This window comes from Lissotriton helveticus, chromosome 11, assembly GCF_964261635.1.
Source record: "Lissotriton helveticus chromosome 11, aLisHel1.1, whole genome shotgun sequence".
In the NCBI taxonomy this organism is placed as follows: domain Eukaryota; kingdom Metazoa; phylum Chordata; class Amphibia; order Caudata; family Salamandridae; genus Lissotriton; species Lissotriton helveticus.
In genome coordinates, this window is record NC_136072.1 from 356,880,995 (window position 1) to 356,900,350 (window position 19,356).

The 19,356-nt window shown below is 44.7% G+C and overlaps 1 long non-coding RNA gene across 1 annotated transcript in view; it reads right to left on the minus strand.

Annotated features, from left to right (window-relative positions):
- LOC144792368 (uncharacterized) overlaps positions 1-14,871 on the minus strand; it is a 53,414-nt gene extending 38,543 nt beyond the window's left edge. The window contains exon 1 of the long non-coding RNA XR_013602544.1: positions 14,843-14,871. This is a non-coding gene — a long non-coding RNA (uncharacterized LOC144792368). The remainder of the gene's footprint in view (positions 1-14,842) is intronic.
- Between the last annotated feature and the right edge of the window lie 4,485 nt (positions 14,872-19,356).

Below are 19,356 nucleotides of genomic sequence, written 5' to 3' on the forward strand. Positions count from 1 at the left end.
ATGATCATCAGCACCTCCCAGGACAAGGCAGCAACATTCCAGACTCCGGCGGAACAGAGCGGGCAGGAACGGTCCTCTGCAGGCTCTTCTGCTGGCCCCAGTAGGTTGTTCTGTTGTTAATATAATTATACTTCCCTAACCTTTACAGCTCCTATTCATTCCAAACTGTTTCCTAATTCTATTTTTTACAAAATAGTCTTTGATCTTCTTGTAGACTGTTTCTACTTTCTTATCCTGCCTCTCTACCATCACTCTCTGTGCTACTACTATTTACTATTATTTATGAGTCGGTCTGTGTAGGTAGCTAAGCTTGCCTAGTCCGCAAACGGTGTTAAACAAAACTCTGATCCAGCAATAGCTCTAGAGGCACTCAGTGCAGTCCTCTGGGTTGCCCTTGCTGTCTATTCCAGTCTTCTTAATGTTAGTGCTTTGACAATTTCCAACAACAAAATGTCAATGTCCACCAAGAATAAGCTAGTAGTTGGCTTTTTGATTTGATAGAAGCACATACCATACCGCTAGTGTTTCAGGGACTATTCTGCACATACAGAAGTATGGACAAGAGAAATAGGACATTGTTGATGATAGGTGCAGTTCGACTTTCCACATACCTCAGTCAGAAGTAACTGTGTGGGACTCGGGAGCCCTCACCTTGTTGGAACTTCAAGTCCTCCTGGTGGTGATGAGGAGTGGTTGGTTCTGTCTGTAATTATAAAAATGTTGCACGTTAAAGAGCAAGCATTCATCAGTTGTGCCAAAAAAGAGTTGCATGTTATGGCTAAGCATATAAATTAACACTCTCCCCAAAACCGTGACTTCTTTTCCGTCCCAATATTTAAAAATTGTTTAACATTTTCTCTTCCATTACGAGACGAAGTAGGGGGTGGTGTATGGCATCTGAAAATATGACATGTTTTTTCTAGGCGTCACAACATCGGATGCAGCACTTGCCACCACCAGTGCCGGGGCCAGCAGCGCGGAGGGGCCCACTCAAGCGGCGGATGCGGTGGCACCACCAGGAGGAGCTGAGGGGGATGGCTCAGCAGCGGCGGACGGTGGTACGTTATTATTATACTACTTACTTAATGACATTTTAGAGTAGGCTCGCAAAGGAGTGTATGATGTACTGTACAGTAGACAGTACACTACTACAAGTACACTGTACTGTTAAGAACAGTTACTGATTTAGAACTAAATTTTTTTAGCCAATCACGGAGAAGACAGTCACCCTTGACTTAGCAATAGCATTAGCGGCGGTAGTTCTCAAGTAAGCAATGGCCCCCTCTATTTGACTTCAAATCAGCTGGGAAACTTTTATCGTGAAGCCAAGTCATATCAGATGAACTTGAGGGATGTGATGAACGAAAAGGGAAAGAACTTAGGGTCAATGGAAGGACGAGCAAGTCGTAACATTTATGACTAAGGAATGATACGTGTTTTTTAATGCAGGCAGAGGTGGCTGATAGGAAGGAATCAGATGCATGGCTGTTTGAAGCAAGGATGGTTGGAGGAGAAAGAAAAAACGACTGCCTGTGTGGGTCAATCAGAAAATTAATGTGTGGTGTGCATTGCAATATATAATTTTGCTGAAACTCAAATGCAAGTCAAGACGGTGGTTTACCAAATATAATGAAAAGGGTGCTATTTGGTTGTTGAGAAAAAGTAAAGTTGTTACAGTTGAGACATTAAGAAGAATGATAGACGTTTACTTTGGAAGCCTGGATGGTATCTTCTTCCTCATACATAGCAGAGGTGTATGTAGAGCAGACTCTCAGTGCATGAAGAGTGTTACTTTGTTCGAACAGCATGTCCGTGCCAGAGTAGCAAAGCAGAGGAAATCCAAATACTACAAGTTATGATTGTTCAGAAACTCTCCCTTGCCTAAAGTAACAGTACAGTAGTTTACTTTGCAAGCACAGCATATATTGTATATGTATTGTATAGTTGACAATTATATCAAGTCAAGTCCCTTCCTCGGGCAATTATGGTTACCACACTCACTCCCTATGTTCATAATTTTCTTTCTGCTGTGTTAATCATGGGTGGACTATCGCTGTTGTTCACTCAATATATCACAGCAAAGCACCTAAAGTCATCCATCATATAAGTAAAGAGATCATGTGATCGGCTGGATACATGATCAGAAATGAATAATCTTCATTTTCCTCTTGTAGTACTGAAGGCCCGGGGGGGGGGGGCAGTGCGAAATATAAATTACATTGAGCAGTAGCCCTTGATGTAACCGAGTATGGCCAGTGCCACCCCTATACAAAAGTAAGAGCTTCCCTATCCCCACCTGCATGTACTGCTTAAAGTAATGCATGCAAGTCTGCGTCATCATGGCTTGTGTCTCTTTTTCTTGGGTCGAAGCTGACTGAGCTGGCATTATGCCGGCTACCACAAGTTCACGTACAAGTAATTTCATTTGCAAAACTAGAGCAAAAAAGAAGAATACTGGTGTACTCTCTGACTCTCTGACTATGTATTGATTCCATAGTGCTGCCGGGTAGTAGAATTCCTGAAACTCCCACTGTTATAGGCCTTCAAAGACAGAGGAAAGATACATGCCAAAATGTTATACTGTGTTTGCAAATTGCTAGTGTTACTGTGAGACAACTTTCTGTTGAATTATTTTGTGTTATTGTTAAAGAGTATTTGTTACATTATTTTTCTTTCTTTCTTCATATAGATGCTCCCAAAAAGCTTACCAGAAGGGAGATGGCTGTCCGAGCCAGGGCCTGGAAGCGGGAGCCCATTCGGGTGGAATATTGCCAGCTGTGGGCTCGGGAACAGGAGGAGGGGGCGTCAACAACCTCCTCCAGCACTGCCCCCGTGTCCACCAGCCAGCAGCCTCCAGCACGGCGCCGTGCTTGGACAGCCCCCCGCCGCCGCTCAGCTGCAAGAACACCAGCAGCTGGCCCCCCCAGAGCCTGGAAGGCACGCATGCGCCGCCTAAGCCTAAGAGTGGACTACCTGGAACGGAAGGTGGACGACCTTGAAAAACAGCTCCGGGACCTCTGCAAGGAGTGGCGGGACCGCCTGTCCAGACACCGCCGGAAGTGACTGTGTCCCTTGCTCCTTTTTTAAAGACTGTTGGGGGGTGGAAATCGGGAGTTGGGGATTATTTGGGACTAGTGGACTATTTGAAATGGACAATTGTTTGGGTTAGGGAGGGGTGTGACTAGTTTATTTTTGTTAGGGGAAATATATCATTATTCATTTTACATACTTCAACATAGTGTACGCGTTGATCTTATTTTGTGGGGTGGTAGGCGGGGGTTACGGCACGTTTGGTTCCCTCAAACTTACCAGCATGAATGATCTAAAACGTTCAAAAATTTTCAAAAGTGCCACTAACAGAGTTAGTGAATTCAATTGGCCTACTAGTACTTTACTAGTACTACTGTCAGTCTCTCCTCCGAGTCCTACGCCATTATTCTACCTCCCCAAAATGATTATCTTACCTGTGATTCGTGTTTGAGAATAGAGCTAGGCACAGTGCTGGCTGCATGGCAAATGGCGATTACGCCATCCCGGACCGAAATTCCGTTGTTGTGGTGTTAGTAGGTGTGGTACCACACTAGCAGTAGCAGCATATGAAAAACAAAGTTAAAAAATTAGACATTGAGTGGCCTGAGAGGAGTATTAGAAGGAACAGTAGCCTAAGCAATGCTGAAGATAAGTATGGGGAAAAAAGAATTGCATTGATGATTATGGCTACAACAAGAACATTGACACAGCAGCATAACAACAAGTCTTCTTGACATGTAGGAGGATGATGTTGACGATGGATCCAATCGATGCTGGGCCTGAAATTCAGAATTTATTTTAAAATACTCATTGCTGTTTTTTTAACCAGAATTACAATATCCTAGGATTCATCTAGCTGCTTTAAAATTGATTTGAGGAGGTTGCTTGCACCTTATCCTCCCCAGCAAGTGTGTGGAATTATTGTTGTAATTTACTCACACCTCAATGAAAACCACACAGCCCGGGGGAAGAGGGTTAGGGTTTGAAACTTGGATGGGAATGGGGTTTGTGGGGAAAGTTTTGTGGAGAGAGGAAAAACAAACACAGCATGGACAAACAACAAATGAAGATAAACAAATCCTTGCATACGAAGCTATCCATAAATCTTTTAAGGGTCATAAAGGAAGTGCATGCACTACTGCATGCATGAAGTTGTTTGCTAAGTGGATAGGTTACTGAAAAGTAAGTAATACTTTCTACAATGTACTAACTATGAAGAAACAATGTGACAGTACAGGGCTGCAGTAATTACGCAATTTCACTTGCCTATCTGCCCTCAGAGAGAAGAACCACTTAGTACATTAAATTAGTTTAAAAAATAGCAAAGAAAAAAGTATACAATGGCTGGAGGGATGAATTGAAGCAGAGAGCAAACAAATCCACAGAGTCACACTCATAGAAGTTCACAGCAATAACATTACTTAAAAGATAAGTAGAAATTAAGATGGATACTGTAACTGTATGTTGTTGTAGTTGTCCTGTTGAATTTGGGAAGTTGCATAATTCCAGCAATTCCTCTTTTTTGCGGTACTCCTCCATTCCATCTGACGCTCCATCGATCAATGTTGGGGACCATAAGACACCTTGTCCACTGCCTGCCTGGCTGTTGCTGAATTGCAGCTCACTAATGGTAAGCCTGAGTTAATTTTTTTCCCCATTGCACAGGGTAAAATCCGGCCTGTAATTGTTGATGGAAAAGCAGGAAGTGATATTAAAACACCACGGAGAAAAAAATATAAGGTACGCTGTCTAGTGCAAAAATAACACTTTCAGTTTCAGAGTCAACAGTATTACAATACATACAAGCATCATTTCGAAAGTGCGTACTCTGAGTCTCCTTTTCAAGGATAAATAGGTGTGGTCGAAATTTGCAGATCTTTCCCCTCAAACTAGGTGTAAAGTGTAAACTGCGATTTTAGAACAAAATTAGACCTTCCCCGCAGTGACCCCAGACCCCTCAACCCACCCGCCCAAAAAGTAGAACACCCCCAAACAGGCCAAAAGCAAAAATGGAAAATGCCACACTTAGAAAATCTACAGAGGCGTACCTGAAAATCGCTCCAAACGCACTCTGCAGCTAGGCCCTAACCCCCTTTTTTCTCCATGGATTTTCTTCAAACCACTTGCAATCAAAATTAGACCTTCCCAGCAGTGCTCCCAGGCCCCTCGACCCAGCCCCAAAAATGTAGAACCTCCCCAAACAGCCCCCCAAAAACATGCAATACTGCAAAGCCTCAGTTTAAATTGTGCCAAAACGCTGTCTGCAACTAGGCCCAAACCCCCCTTTTCCACCATGGATTTTCTTCAAACCACTTGCAATCAAAATTAGACCTTCCCAGCAGTGCTCCCAGACCCCCCAACCCACCGCCAAAAACCTAGAACCCCCCAAATAGCCCCCCAAAAACACGCAAGTGAGCTAAAAAGGAAAAACTTTTTCACCATGGATTTTCTCCAAACCACTTGCATCCGGTATTAGACCTTCCCAGCAATGCCTCCAGACCCCTCAACCCACCCGCAAAAAATTAGAACACCCCCAAACGGCCAAAAGCAAAAATGGAAAATGTCACACAGAAAATTTGAGGCTTACCTCAAAATCACTCCAAACGCGCTCTGTAGCTCGGCCCTAACTCCCCTTTTCCACCATGGATTTTCTTCAAACCACTTACAATTAAAAATTAGACTTTCCCAGCAGTGCTCCCAGACCCCCCAACTCACCCCCAAAAACCTAGAACCCCCCCAGACAGCCCCTCAAAAACAAGCAAGTGAGCTAAAAAGGAAAAACTTTTTCACCATGGATTTTCTCCAAACCACTTGCATCCGATATTAGACCTTCCCAGCATTGCCCCCAGACCCCACAACCCACCCGCAAGAAAGTAGAACACCCCCAAACAGGCCAAAAGAAAAAATGGAAAATGTCACACAGAAAATTTGAGGCCTACCTCAAAATCACTCCAAACGCGCTCTGCAGCTCGGCCCTAACCCCCCTTTTCCACCATGGATTTTCTTCAAACCACTTGCAATCAAAATTAGACCTTCCCAGCAGTGCTCGCAGACCCCCCGAACCACCCCCAAAAATGTAGAGCCCCCCAAAACAGCCCCCCAAAAACATGCAATACTGCTAGGCCTCAGTTTCAATTGTTCCAAAAGGCTGTCTGCAACTAGGCCCAAACCCCCCTTTTCCACCATGGATTTTCTTGAAACCACTTGCAATCAAAATTAGACCTTCCCAGCAGTGCTCCAAGACCTCCCGACTCACCCCCACAAATCTAGAACACCCCCAAAAATCCCCCCAAAAACATGCAATACTGGTATATCCAAAACATGGCAAATTGCGCAGTTCCCAAAAAATTGCTGTTTTCAGCAATTCCACTACTTCGATCCTCTTGAAACTTACCTGGACACTTGTTCCAGCGATTCCCAAGAATCTCAGCAAGGCAGAACAAAATTGAACCACTGCGCTCTTTGAAGAAGAAGAAGAAGAAGAAGAAGAAGAAGGTCTATGACTAGTTTTCACTTTTCTCCCAAACACACGCGCCCGCAAAACACCAAAAAAGGCCAAAATTCTGGCAATTCTGGACCAAAGAATGCCAACCCCCCCTAAAACCTTGCCAAAATCATTATGAATGAGCCTGCATCGGGTCCTGAGCCCTAGACTCAGCGGGAACCCTACCAACTTAAACCCAAAAACCCTAGTAAATCGCACTGAACCCTAAACCCTAGATATGCTTTGTCTGTCTGTGTCAAAGAGCCTAGGTATGCTACATCAGGTACTTCACTCAGTGGTGCCTGCCGTGACCATCTGCATGACCCTGCCGCAAGCATGGGCCAAAAATCCGTTCCGTTCAAGAATTTGCGAATTTTCGGTAATTTCACGAGATTCGCGAAAAACCGAAAAACAGCAAATTTCACAAACCTAACGGATGTTTGGACCAAGCTTGAGGCAGGACCATGCAGACGGTCAAGGCAGGCACCACTGAGTGAAGCAACCTAATGTAGCATACCTAGGCTCTTTGTCAGACAAACAAAGCATATCTAATTGTATGCAGCAAGCCACATAGCCCCAATTTTACATGAACTGCTGTCTGGAGTGGAGCGGACTCTGCCTGGCATAACAACAACAGTACACTGCCTCGCCCTCGACCACTACATACCACAAATAGACAGACATGTAGTTCTGCTGTAGTAGTTGTTGTAGACTGGTTTACCTGTTTGCCACTCACAAATTGGCCATAGTTCTTCCGTAAACCGGCGCTGATGATCCATCCATCCCAGTGAGTGACTGTAAAGAAAAAAGATATATTATTTAATCAATCATCATGGTATATTGGCAAGTGAGTCCACTCCAAGGACATTTTACATATTGGAAAATGCAACATAGTGGCCCCTGAAGTTGAAGTACAATTTGAATTAAACAAGGTAAAAAAAAACAGAGTAGTAGACATGAGTTACAATTACTGTGTAAAAGATTAAATAATAACTAAGACAAGAAATATGATTCATTTCATGCACAAAAAACAAACAGCAATTGATTTCATCAGAGCCAGACAGCCATTGCTTTCCACTGCATGCCATCTTCTCATTGTTCATTACCTGTTCTACTTTTTGTCCGCATCTTCTTCGGAAAGTGAAGGCCCACAGGGCAGCCAGTCTCCTGTCAATTTCAGAAGTAACTCTGTCAGCAATCAGCAAGCATGTAGTCAGTCAGTAATTTCAGTCCCACTTGAGGAGACTCGTCTACGAAGACAAAGTTTCTTTATCCTTCGTAATCCATCCATCTGCCTTGAGGGAAATGGGGAAGTCTGGAGGAGGAGGATAGAGGAGCATGATTGAGTTGTGAACTTGTGAACCTCAGGAATGCAGACTGCGGCATCTTCAAATCAATAAGGAAAATAGGATGAAGACAGTGCTGCTGATGGACTTGTTGTGATTAGGTGATTAGAGTTTTGTTGTGGTGAAAGTTGAAAAACAAGGAAAGGTTCACAGGAATAAAAGTGAATAAGGACGAAAGAAAAGGAAGTCATTTTCAGGCCTCGGTGTCAGGGAAGTAGAGCTCGTCCTCAAACTCTATGAATTGAGACCGGAGTAGGTCAGCTACCAGAGAAGAACTCTCGTCACCTAAGTCGGTGTCCTCTTCTTCCTGCGTGCATTCACGTATTTTGTAATCTGGTGGTATGAAGTGCTGATTCATCTTGCTCATTGTTAACCTCTCCACTTGTTTGGGCAAGAGGCGGGTCCTTTTTGAAGTTACAATGGCACAAGCAGCACTGAAAACACGTTCAGAAGACATGCTTGCGAGTGGGCAAGACAAATAATTTAGAGCCAGGTTGGTGATCAGTTGCCATAGAGGCCTTTTCCTATACCAATACAGCAATGGATTCTGATTAGCAAAGATCTCTGTTGGGTCATCCAGATAGGCCTGCACCATCGACTCAACGTTCTCCAGGGTTGCTCCACTTTGCGTACCATCTGTGGCCTTTGCAGCACTGGAATGAGCAAACCCTTGATGAGTTAGCCAATACGCTTCCGACAATATTATGGCTAGGCCTTGTGCAGGTGAGGATGATGATACGGTTGCTGGTGTCGTTAACGGCTGTGAGGGAAAGTGACTCCCTTCGGCCCCAGATTCAGAAGTGGAACTTGACGCCGGATGGCCTGCTGATTCAGTTGTACTTCTGCTGGCTCCTTGAATTTTCTGCCGCTCTTTTTCGAACAGAGTGGCAGACACAGCTAGCCAATGTTTGTACTTTGAAACATCTGCTTCATTAAAAGGAATCAATGCTTTGCTGGCCACTGCCTTTTTGTACCGTGGATCCAGAATAGTGGCACAAATGTAATGTTGTTCTGTATGTATGTTTTTAAGCCTTTCATTGTCAACTAGGCGGCTTAATAACCTCTCCCCCAACTGATATGCGTCTTGCTTTTCAGCATCATCTCGGAACGTTGAAGACACCACCTTCAGTTGGTGCTCTAGCATGACCAATAATGGGATAGCTTTGCCCAAAGAACAGTCCTCCCTGCTGACTTCACGCGTGAAGACCTCAAAAGGACGAAGCATGTCTGTCAGGTTTGCAACTAGCTTCCATTCCTCCAACTCTAGCCTCATGTCTTTCATAGTAGAACCCAGTTTATCGACATAATCATTTATTACCCCCCACTGCTCAGACAGACGCTCAAGCATGTAAAAGGTTGAGTTCCAACGTGTTGCTACCTCCTGGATGTGTCCTTTGACTGACAGTCTACGTTCATGTTGAATGCTCCTCAGCTGCTTCCGGGCCTTAAAAGTATGGCTGAAATGTGTGCAGATTCTTCGGCAGGTGGTCAGTAACTTGCTGACTGTGTTTTCTTTTTTCAAGAAATCTTGCACCACGATGTTAATGCTGTGCGCCAAACACGGCACTCTGAAGTACTCACCATCCTGCATGGCCTTAACTATATTACTAAAGTACATTATTGGAATTGGGAATGCACTCCTTTCATAGTTATACTTTATCCGATGTTCGTCCATATTTCTTCAATATTGCGTGCTCCTTGGAAAAGTGCCTTGCCCCGTTGGCACTTGGAAAGTTCGATTACATCATTTTGGGACTGCATTTGGCTCCAAGCCAAAGGCACTGCTTACTACTCCTCCTTTCTTCCATGTTAGAATCATATTTCACCATTTTTACGCGATGTAATCATTAATTTGTTCATACTTCGATTTTAAATACAATTTGTTCCACACCCACAGAATGATGCTATTTTTCAAGGTTTCTCATATTCTTGATGGGCCCACCCAGACCTCTTCTTCAAAAATACGTACAGACGCATTTATTCATCCACAAGCAGTGTTTAATAAAAAAGCCCAATGCATTTCGGGCCACTGGGGCCCTTCGCCAGGGGTCACTACAAATGACATAGAAAAATGCACGTTATTTCATATGACCGTTGTATATGCTTAACAACATTTAAAAAATATCTGCTAACAATTACAACTGCCTGCGTCCAAACCCCGGCTTCGAGGGAACCTTGTGTTTAGTCTGCAGTAAACAAACCCTCCATATATAGAGAGCCTCAAGCATCTACCAATCATTACCATTTCTAGCAATCCTTTTCTAGATCGGGCATATCCCTCTACCACTAACATATAATGCGGTTATTACGTAGCTCTAAACACGCCTCTGGCCTCTTGCTGACCTGACACTTAACTTCTCTGCCCTTCTTGCATTCTTAAAGTTTTTACAGGAATCACTCCCTTTCATACGAACTAATCTCCCTTCCTTATACCTACTACCATGTGCATAACTCGGTTGTATGACGATCCATCGTGTCGTTTTATTGCGCGCTCGTTTACAGCGCGTCATTTACATCGCAATGGCGCATACATCGCCATTGTTTGCATCGCACGCTGTTGCGACGCTAATGCGGGCATATCATTGGATAGCGTGTCACATCGCTGCAGTTACATCGCGCGGCATGACAACGCCACTGATCTAGGTAACTAACACGTTTGTGGTTAAAGTTGCATTTGGCTGTCGCAAGTTAGAGTAGCCAGTATTTTATCGTTACATTTCTTGACCGTATGACTATCTTGTGACTACATCCTGCCACTTGCCTTGTCCCACGATTTGGCTGCCTAACAACAGAGGATTTATCGCACCAAGGTTATACTCGTCTCTTTGGAGGGTGCCGATTTGCATTCCCGCTTACGAGGTTTCATACTAACTGCATTTTGTTGTTGCACTGTTTGCCCAGGTCCGCCTACAAGACAGGGCTTTAAGTGGGCCGGGTCTGTCCGGGTCTGAGCACCGGCAGTTCTTTTTTGGGACCCTCGAAACGGGTCTCTATCGGGCTCTATTTTCGCGGCTGGTAAAGTTAGTCCTTTCTCCATTTTTTTTCAGACCCGTTTCGTGGGCCTCAAAAAAAACTACCAGTGCTCAGACCCAGCCCACTTAAAGCCCTGACTGTGCCCAGGCAGAGCATGTCTGCAGCTTGTGTTCAGTGCAGACGCCTTCCCGTTGACTGACTGCACGTGCACGCCACCTCCCGTCAGTGGCTCCAGCGCGCGGTTATCTTAGTCTGTCTGAGGTGTTTAAGGCTGACTCGTATCAGCTGCTCCTTTCTCGTTATTTGCACTTTCTCAACAGTGAGGTCGGTGTCTGAAGGCTGGACTGGAACCGAGAGCTATCCATACAGAATGCCACGGAGCTTGGCGAGGGAGGCAAAGAACAGCCAGAGGGTGCCTACTCCTTGGGCATGAGGTCACAGAGTGCAGCCAGGGGATTTCAGCTGGGTAAAGGGTAGATAGAGGTATCTGCTCTCAGCTCATATCAGGGTCCCGGGGTAAAGAGCATTCAGGTGGCCTCTGAGCTCTGCCCACGGGCACTGAGGTGGTCGAGAGTAAAGTGTGGGGGTAAAGAGCAGCTGGAGGGCACCAAGGTTCTGGATGCAGGATCTAAAGGGGTAAAGTGCAGCTGAGGGCAAGCCTCCCGTAACCCAGGGGGGTAAGCTATCTGGAAGAAACTATACTTCAGAACCGGCTTTAACTGCAGCCCCACACTGCCACCTCTGCCCGCAGCCATAACAGAGTGAATTATTGCCTCCTGTGGGAGGCAGGATTGCCTAAGCAAGCCCAAGAATAAAAAAATAAAAAATGCTCTTCCTATAACTCGCCCCCATGCAAGGCTCCCCTTCGTGTTACAATAAAAGTGCCCTGTGTCCTCCACTTTCCATGATTACTACTAAGTCTCATTTATGCTTGGTACCCGTACATGGCTATAAGGCCGGGGACTCCAGGGTTATGACGAGCAAGACCTGGGCTTGGAGAATTGAAGCTTAACAGTAGTTTATCAGGGCATAGAGCTAGAGGTTATAGTGGTCCTTTCTGTGAATTGTAGGCAAAAAGTTCAATTCTCTGTGTCTGTTAAAGTCCAACCGGTCAATTCCGGAGAAAAATATGGGAGATCTTTCAAAAAGGCTGTAAGCCTCTATAAGTATTTCTGTATTCAAGATGGACAGCTAAGGGGGCTAGAATGCGATCTCTGAACCTATGCTACAGCAGTGAGAGCTCAGTTTCCTCACTGAAATGTGGTCACGGCATGATGTGGTGCCAGCCTGGCACAATGAAAAACTGAAGAGGCAGAGGACCCCAGCCAGGCGCGCAACACCCATTGGACTCAAAGGGCTTCAGCGGCAGCCCCCCCTCTAACCCCACCCCCCTTGTGTGTGTCAGCCCGCCTGATTCACTACTGTATGTCGGCTTTTCCATATTGATGGTATTTTCATTTGTTAGATGCTGGTTGTGTGATTCACAAGAATAAAACGTAAAACGTAAACCTAAAAACAAAACTGGTCACCAAAATGCCTTTTGACCCATTTTGGTTCAATCAAATGACCAAATATGGAGATTAGAGGGTCAGCCAGAAAATATTCTAGAGGTCAAGCTCACAGTAGAGGACCTTCATTCCTACAGAAAGAGAGGAAGACAAAACACAGAGAGAAGAGTGGGGGGGGGGAGAGTGAAAGGAGTGTGTGGATGGGATACAGGCGCAAAAATAATGTTTATACTTGGCTGCCCTTGATAGCCCCGGCTCTCAACCTGAAAGGTCATGCAGAAAAACTGCACAGTTTTAGTTGGGAGAAAGTCACCGAGGGATTAAAGGGATCCCGTGAGCAGCAGTGCTAGTTATCTTGATTTAGACCACGCCCCCTCCTCGGATAGACCACACCCCTTGAAGAGATTTACCACGCCCCTTTTAGAGCACCCCCAGTTATTTTTTCCCACTTAAAGCCCTGCTACAAGGTTCCACATTCACTGCATGTTGTTTTGTCTCGCACTTTGCCCCAGGTCTGCTTTAAAGAACCTTAGGATATTGAATGAATCATGACATTTTTCCGAGCATTGACATTTAAGCAACAATACGATTTGCCCCTTCTATCATTCTGAGTTTGTTTCCGTTCATCTCATTACTGGTCTGTTTCAGAGTATGTGTGCCTGAGATACTAATTCATAACACTGTTTTTGGCTATCTGCACTTTTCTAATAGCTCGAATTGCCGACTTTACATAACCACGTGCACCTATATCCTCCAAAGAACCTCAAGTTGAAGGGATATGAATCTTTTTTATGCGTTTACTTCAAAATGCTAAAGCGTATACTTTCGTTTCTGTTAGTACCCTGCTGAAGACTTCAGGACCATAACACAAATGCGGCAAACCTAGATTACTTGTTTGTTGAGATTTATAGGTTGTTTACTTACGTCCATTCCAGATTATGACTCCTAAAGGCTAGAATAGATTCACCCACAGGGGCCTACGACAATCCTCTGAAATGCTAGTTTTTTTCTTTTGTAGAGTATAAATGTCAGCTGAGTACTTTTAGTCCTACCCTATTCTCATTTTACATGTATTTTGCCTAAAATACTGCCTTTCCCTCTATTACTTTTGTTTGACCTTCAACCAAATCTTCATACGGCTTTGACAGCCATAATAGAATTATGCAATTTCATGTTTAAAACAAGGCAATAATACAAATGGAATGCAAACCACTGGTTTCATATTATAGCTAGCACCCAATCGTTACTACAATCTGTAGGAATATTTTAAGACTCTCCAAAGAGCAAAGGCGATCATAAAAACAATCATAAATTGCATATGGTAGCTGGCCATACATTTTCTGTGAATGAGCTATCAAGCCAGTAGTTGTGGGAGTGTGTATGCCCCAGGCTATACTTTTACTATAACCGGCATGAAGCAGTTTTTTATACAGGTCAAATTTCATTTACAGAAAATAAAAATTGTTAAATAGTAAAGTGCGAATGTGCAGCCTAAAAAATGCCATGTTGGCTGAGTAGTCGCCATTCGCCAGCACCCATCCATGCATCCATCCACCCATACACCCATCCATCCATACACCCATCCATCCATCCATCCATCCCCCAGCACCCATCCATGCATCCATCCACCCATACACCCATCCATCCATACATCCATCCGCCAGCACCCATCCATGCATCCATCCACCCATACACCCATACACCCATCCATCCATCCATCCATCCGCCAGCAGCCATCCATGCATCCATCCAGACAGCCATCCATTCATCAACCCGCCATCCATTCACCCATCCATCCACCCACCCACTCACCACACACACATCCATCCACCCATAAAAAGTCTTGTTGATAGGAGGCTCGAACCCTGCTTCACAGCACCAAAGTCCCTCTCAGTGACACTCTGCATTTTTTAGCATTTCTTTTCGATGCGGCAATTGTAAGATAAATGAATTAAAAAGGCAACAAGGCAAATTGCAAGTGAAGTGACACTGCATTTTTTAGCACTTTTTATCCGATTTCGATGCGGCAATTGTAAGATATATGAAAGGGACGTCACACTGTGCAACCGTGATTTTTATGTTGGGAACGCCAATTAAAAAGGCAACAAGGCAAATTGCAAGTGACGTGACACTGCATTTTTTAGCATTTCTTATCCGATTTCGATGCGGCACTTGTAAGATATATGAAAGGGACGTCACACTGTGCAACCAAATTGAAATTGACGTGACACTCTGCATTTTTTACAAGGTACGTGAAGTAATCCGATTTCGATGCGGCATGTTGGGAAAGCCCGTTGTAATGGCATCTTAACATCGCATGCTTTGCAATTGCATGCGATGTTAAAGGCCTCGCGCCGTCGTAGCATGCGTACTAAAAGCATGCGATGTGAACGCTCATGCGATGTCAAAGTCACGGTGCGATATCACCTCGATGTTTTGACCTCGATGTGTTGGGTGTTTCCCGCATAACTCTGCACCCTCGCTCTCTTAACCTCACGTACCTGCCAGAAAAATGTGACGTCCTCATTACTATTTCAAAGGAAATGTTTCCCAGCGGTGATTCCTCCCACAAATTTAAGCCCAACTCTCGTGTTCTAGCCCCGCCCATATTGCTGATTAAACTAATTGGCGTCCTGGTTTCCTCACTAAATCCTGGCGAGCTGCGCTCTATGATTAACTACTACAACTCCCACAATGCAGTTTTTTTACTGAACATAACGTCAGTGATAACCCCACTATAAAAACATTGTTGTAAACATCAACTAAGTCATGTAAATGCCGTATTGTGCTTATTAATAATAATATCGCACGTACTATGCAAATGACTTGTTTATATTTAGTGCCACTCATAAAAACATGCTTCATGGACGCGATGATCCGCCGTGCGTATGGGGAATGACAATTGCAAAAATTACCAAACTACTCAAGTTTCAATTTGTGCGGGTGCAAACCCAGTAGGGCATTTTATCATAAAGTACATTATTGGAATTGGGAATGCACTCCTTTCATAGTCATACTTTATCCGATGTTCATCCATATTTCTGAAATATGGTTCTAACATGGAAGAAAGGAGGAGTAGTAAGCAGTGCCTTTGGCTTGGGGCCAAATGCGGTCCCAAAATGATGTCATTGAACTTTCCAAGTGCCAACGGGGCAAGGCACATTTCCAAGGAGCACGCAATATTGAAGAAATATGGACGAACATCGGATAAAGTATAACTATGAAAGGAGTGCTTTCCCAATTCCAATAATGTACTTTATGATAAATTGCCCTACTGGGTTTGCACCCGCACAAATTGAAACTTGAGTAGTTTGGTAATTTTTGCAATTGTCATTCTCCATACGCACGGCGGATGATCACGTCCATGAAGCATTTTTTTATGAGTGGCACTAAATATAAAAAGTCATTTGCATAGTACGCACGATATGTATATTAATAAGCACAATAAGACATTTACATGACAGTTGATATTTACAACAATGTTTTTATAGTGGGGTTATCATTGACGTTATGTTCAGTAAAAAAACTACATTGTGGGAGTTGTAGTAGTTAATCATAGAGCGCAGCGTGCCAGGATTTAGTGAGGAAACCAGGACGCCAATTAGTTTAATTAGCAATATGGGCGGGGCTAGAACACGAGAGTTGGGCTTACATTTGTGGGAGGAATCACAGCTGGGAAACATTTCCTTTCAAAGAGTAATGAGGACGGGACATTTTTCTGGCAGGTACGTGAGGTAAAGAGAGCGAGGGTGCAGAGTTATGCACATGGTAGTATGTATAAGGAAAGGAGATTAGTTTGTATGAAAGGGAGTGGTTCCTGTATAAACTTTAAGAATGCAAGAAGGGCAGAGAAGTTAAGTGTCATGTCAGCAAGAGGCCAGAGGCGTGTTTAGAGCTACGTAATAACCGCATGATATGTTAGTGGTAGAGGGATATGCCCAATCTAGAAAAGCATTGCTAGAAAGGGTAATGATTGGTAGATGCTTGAGGCTCTCTATATATGGAGGGTTTGTTTACTGCAGATTAAACACTAGGTTCCCTCGAAGCCGGGGTTTAGACGCAGGCAGTTGTAATTGTTAACAGATCTTTTTTAAATGTTGTTAAGCATATACAACGGTCATATGACATAACGTGCATTTTTCTATGTCATTTGTAGTGACCCCTGACGAAGGGCCCCAGTGGCCCGAAATGCATTGGGTTTTGTATTAAACACTACTTGTGGATGAATAAATGCGTCTGTACGTATTTTTGAAGAAGAGGTCTGGATGGGCCAATCAAGAATATGAGAAACCTTGAAAAATAGCATCATTCTGTGTGTGTGGAACAAATTGTATTTAAAATCGAAGTATGAACAAATTAATGATTACATCGCGTAAAAATGGTGAAATATGGTACTAACATGGAAGAAAGGAGGAGTAGTAAGCAGTGCCTTTGGCTTGGGGCCAAATGCGGTCCCAAAATGATGTCACTTAACTATATTACTGCCATTATCCGTGGAAACATAACCAACTATGCGATTTCTTGGATGCAGCCATTCATAGACCTTCCTATCAAACTCCTCCAAAAAGTTAGGTGCAGTATGAGTTTTCTCCATGGCAAACATGGCTACTGTTGCATGTTTCCGAGTAGCTTGAATAACTGTGTCCGTGTCAACACCTGCTTTTAATTGGTCTTTAACCCCTGCAAAAGAGACCCAGTATGCAGTGATGCACATGTAATCAAGGGCTTGGCAACTGGTCCACATGTCTGTTGTCAGGTGGATAGTGTGAACAGTACTCTTCAGAATAGCTGCGCCAATCACCTCCAGCACATCTTGATGTAGTGCTGGAACAGCAACCCTGGCAAAATAGGACTGCTTAGGAACCTTCAATTTCGTGCAGACTGCTGCCCCAAATTCTAGAAAACCCACCCCTTCCACTAAAGAAAAAGGGAGAAGGTCCAGCGCTAGCATTTTAGCTAGCTTTGCGTTATACAGACGTGCCGTTGGGTGGTTGCGTTCAAATGGCGCATCCGACCAAAACATTCTGCTAATGGTGGTCTGGACTGTTTTACGTGATGATGAGGATGCAGACTTCTTCAAACCAGTTAGGCTCATTAATGTACTTTTTCGCATTGGTGTCTCTCCCAGACTCTTAGTGTGCCTCATACATGTTGCCGGGGTAGAGGGTGTGGGCGCTACCAATGCAGTGCTGCTGCCAGGGGTACTGGGTGTCCAGAAAAAATGTCGGTTGGTTCTTGACTTCCCCCTGCACAATCAGCCCCTCGTCAGCATCAGATGCAATGTGAATGGATACATTTGGATCAGTTCTACTTTTGGCTTCCCGGGTGTTCCTTAGGTGCGCCTCCCACTGGATAGTGTGGTGTTTTATTGAGATGACCTCTCTGGCCTCCGGTACCATAGTTGGTGCCAAGCTTTTTTTTTTTTTTTTTTTTTTTTGAAAGACCTTTATTACACATGTTATATTTACACAGCAGTGTGCCTACAACCCACTGACAGGGCCGGCCGCAATCAGTGTACCAGCCGAAACAGATGAGTCCAGTAATAGACGTTACTAGCAATAGGGCGGAAATTATGAATACCCAACTCGTGAAGGCACAACAGGTGGTCACAGTAAAAATGTACATAGCACACCATAAGACTGTGGCCGTAGCGCCCTGATGGAATCTCGGTCTCATTTTACATTTTGAAGAACCAAACCCAAACAACCTAAAACCCAGTCCGCCCCCCACCCCCCAATCCTGGTCCTCGTGAGTAGTCTAAACCTGTAAGGTACATTGTCCATAATGTAAGCATCCCCGTTGACAATAGGTGAGTAGTAACCCATGCAAGCAGTCATGGAAAGACCTATATACAGTGAGTCAAAAAACAACTGTAAGTAACGGTACAAGCAGTAGATCCCACTGTCCAATGGTTGTGTTTGCCGGACCCCAATAGTTCCCGTAACTCAAAGACATTGTGCAGGACAGCCGGCACACGCTTCCTCAGTCATAACTCATTCGGATTCAGCACCTCCTTCAGATGGGGCAGCCCTCACACTCCTCTCGCTGTCAGAATCATCTAGGGAGAGCATATAGAGCGTAAATGGAGTCCATATATCCCGTGGTCTTGCCGTCTCAGGGAGCCCCACATAGTAACAATTCAGCTGATCCCTACAGTAAGCTATGTCATTCAGCCACAGTCGTACGTCAGGCGCTCTCCTCCCTCCCCAACTCAGCGCCACTCTTCTCTTGGCCAGCTGAAGCGCCAATACTACAAATCTTCTAGACTTGACCGACACACCAGAAGCAATGCCCAGGAGGCAAAGGCGCACATCCAATGCAACTGCAGTCGACGTCATAGCAGTAAGCGTCTCAGTCACCACCTTCCAGAAGTCATACACGCGCGAACAGCCCCAGGCCAGGTGCACAAAGTCAGCGTCATCCTCACTGCATCTAACACAGCAGGCAGAGTCGCGAAGGCCAAACCTAGCCAGTTGGACCGGCGTGTAGTACCACTGATGTATGTATTTAAAATGCAGAAGTCGAAAATTACCATTTATCATGTACCCCCCTACCAAAGCACAACACTCAGTCCAGTCATCATCACTTAAAGGTTCGGGGAGACTTCTATCCCATCTGGCTCTAGCCTGGACCGCGCCCCCTCCCTCATCTTCCTGCGCCGCTCGGTACAGTCTAGAGAGCAACTTAGACCTATCCGTGGCAGTGTATAGCAATTGTAAAGCCCCAAGTGTCAGCGGCTCCTCCGGGTACGTTGGATATAGAGTATGCACCGCAGCCCGAAGCCTGACATATATAAAGGTAGACATAGTGGTGTTAGTGGAGCGGTCCGTCATAGCCTGCAGGGGAAGAAACGATGCACCAGGGAATAGGTCCCCCATAGTTTGAAGCCCAGCGTCCCTCAGAACCTGCAGCCCCCCAATATCACTAGACACCGAAATGCCCGAGTGATACAGCAGCGGCATAGCCGGCGCATACAATGGCAACCTGTCTGCCCGCCTGCCCAATTCCTCCCAGG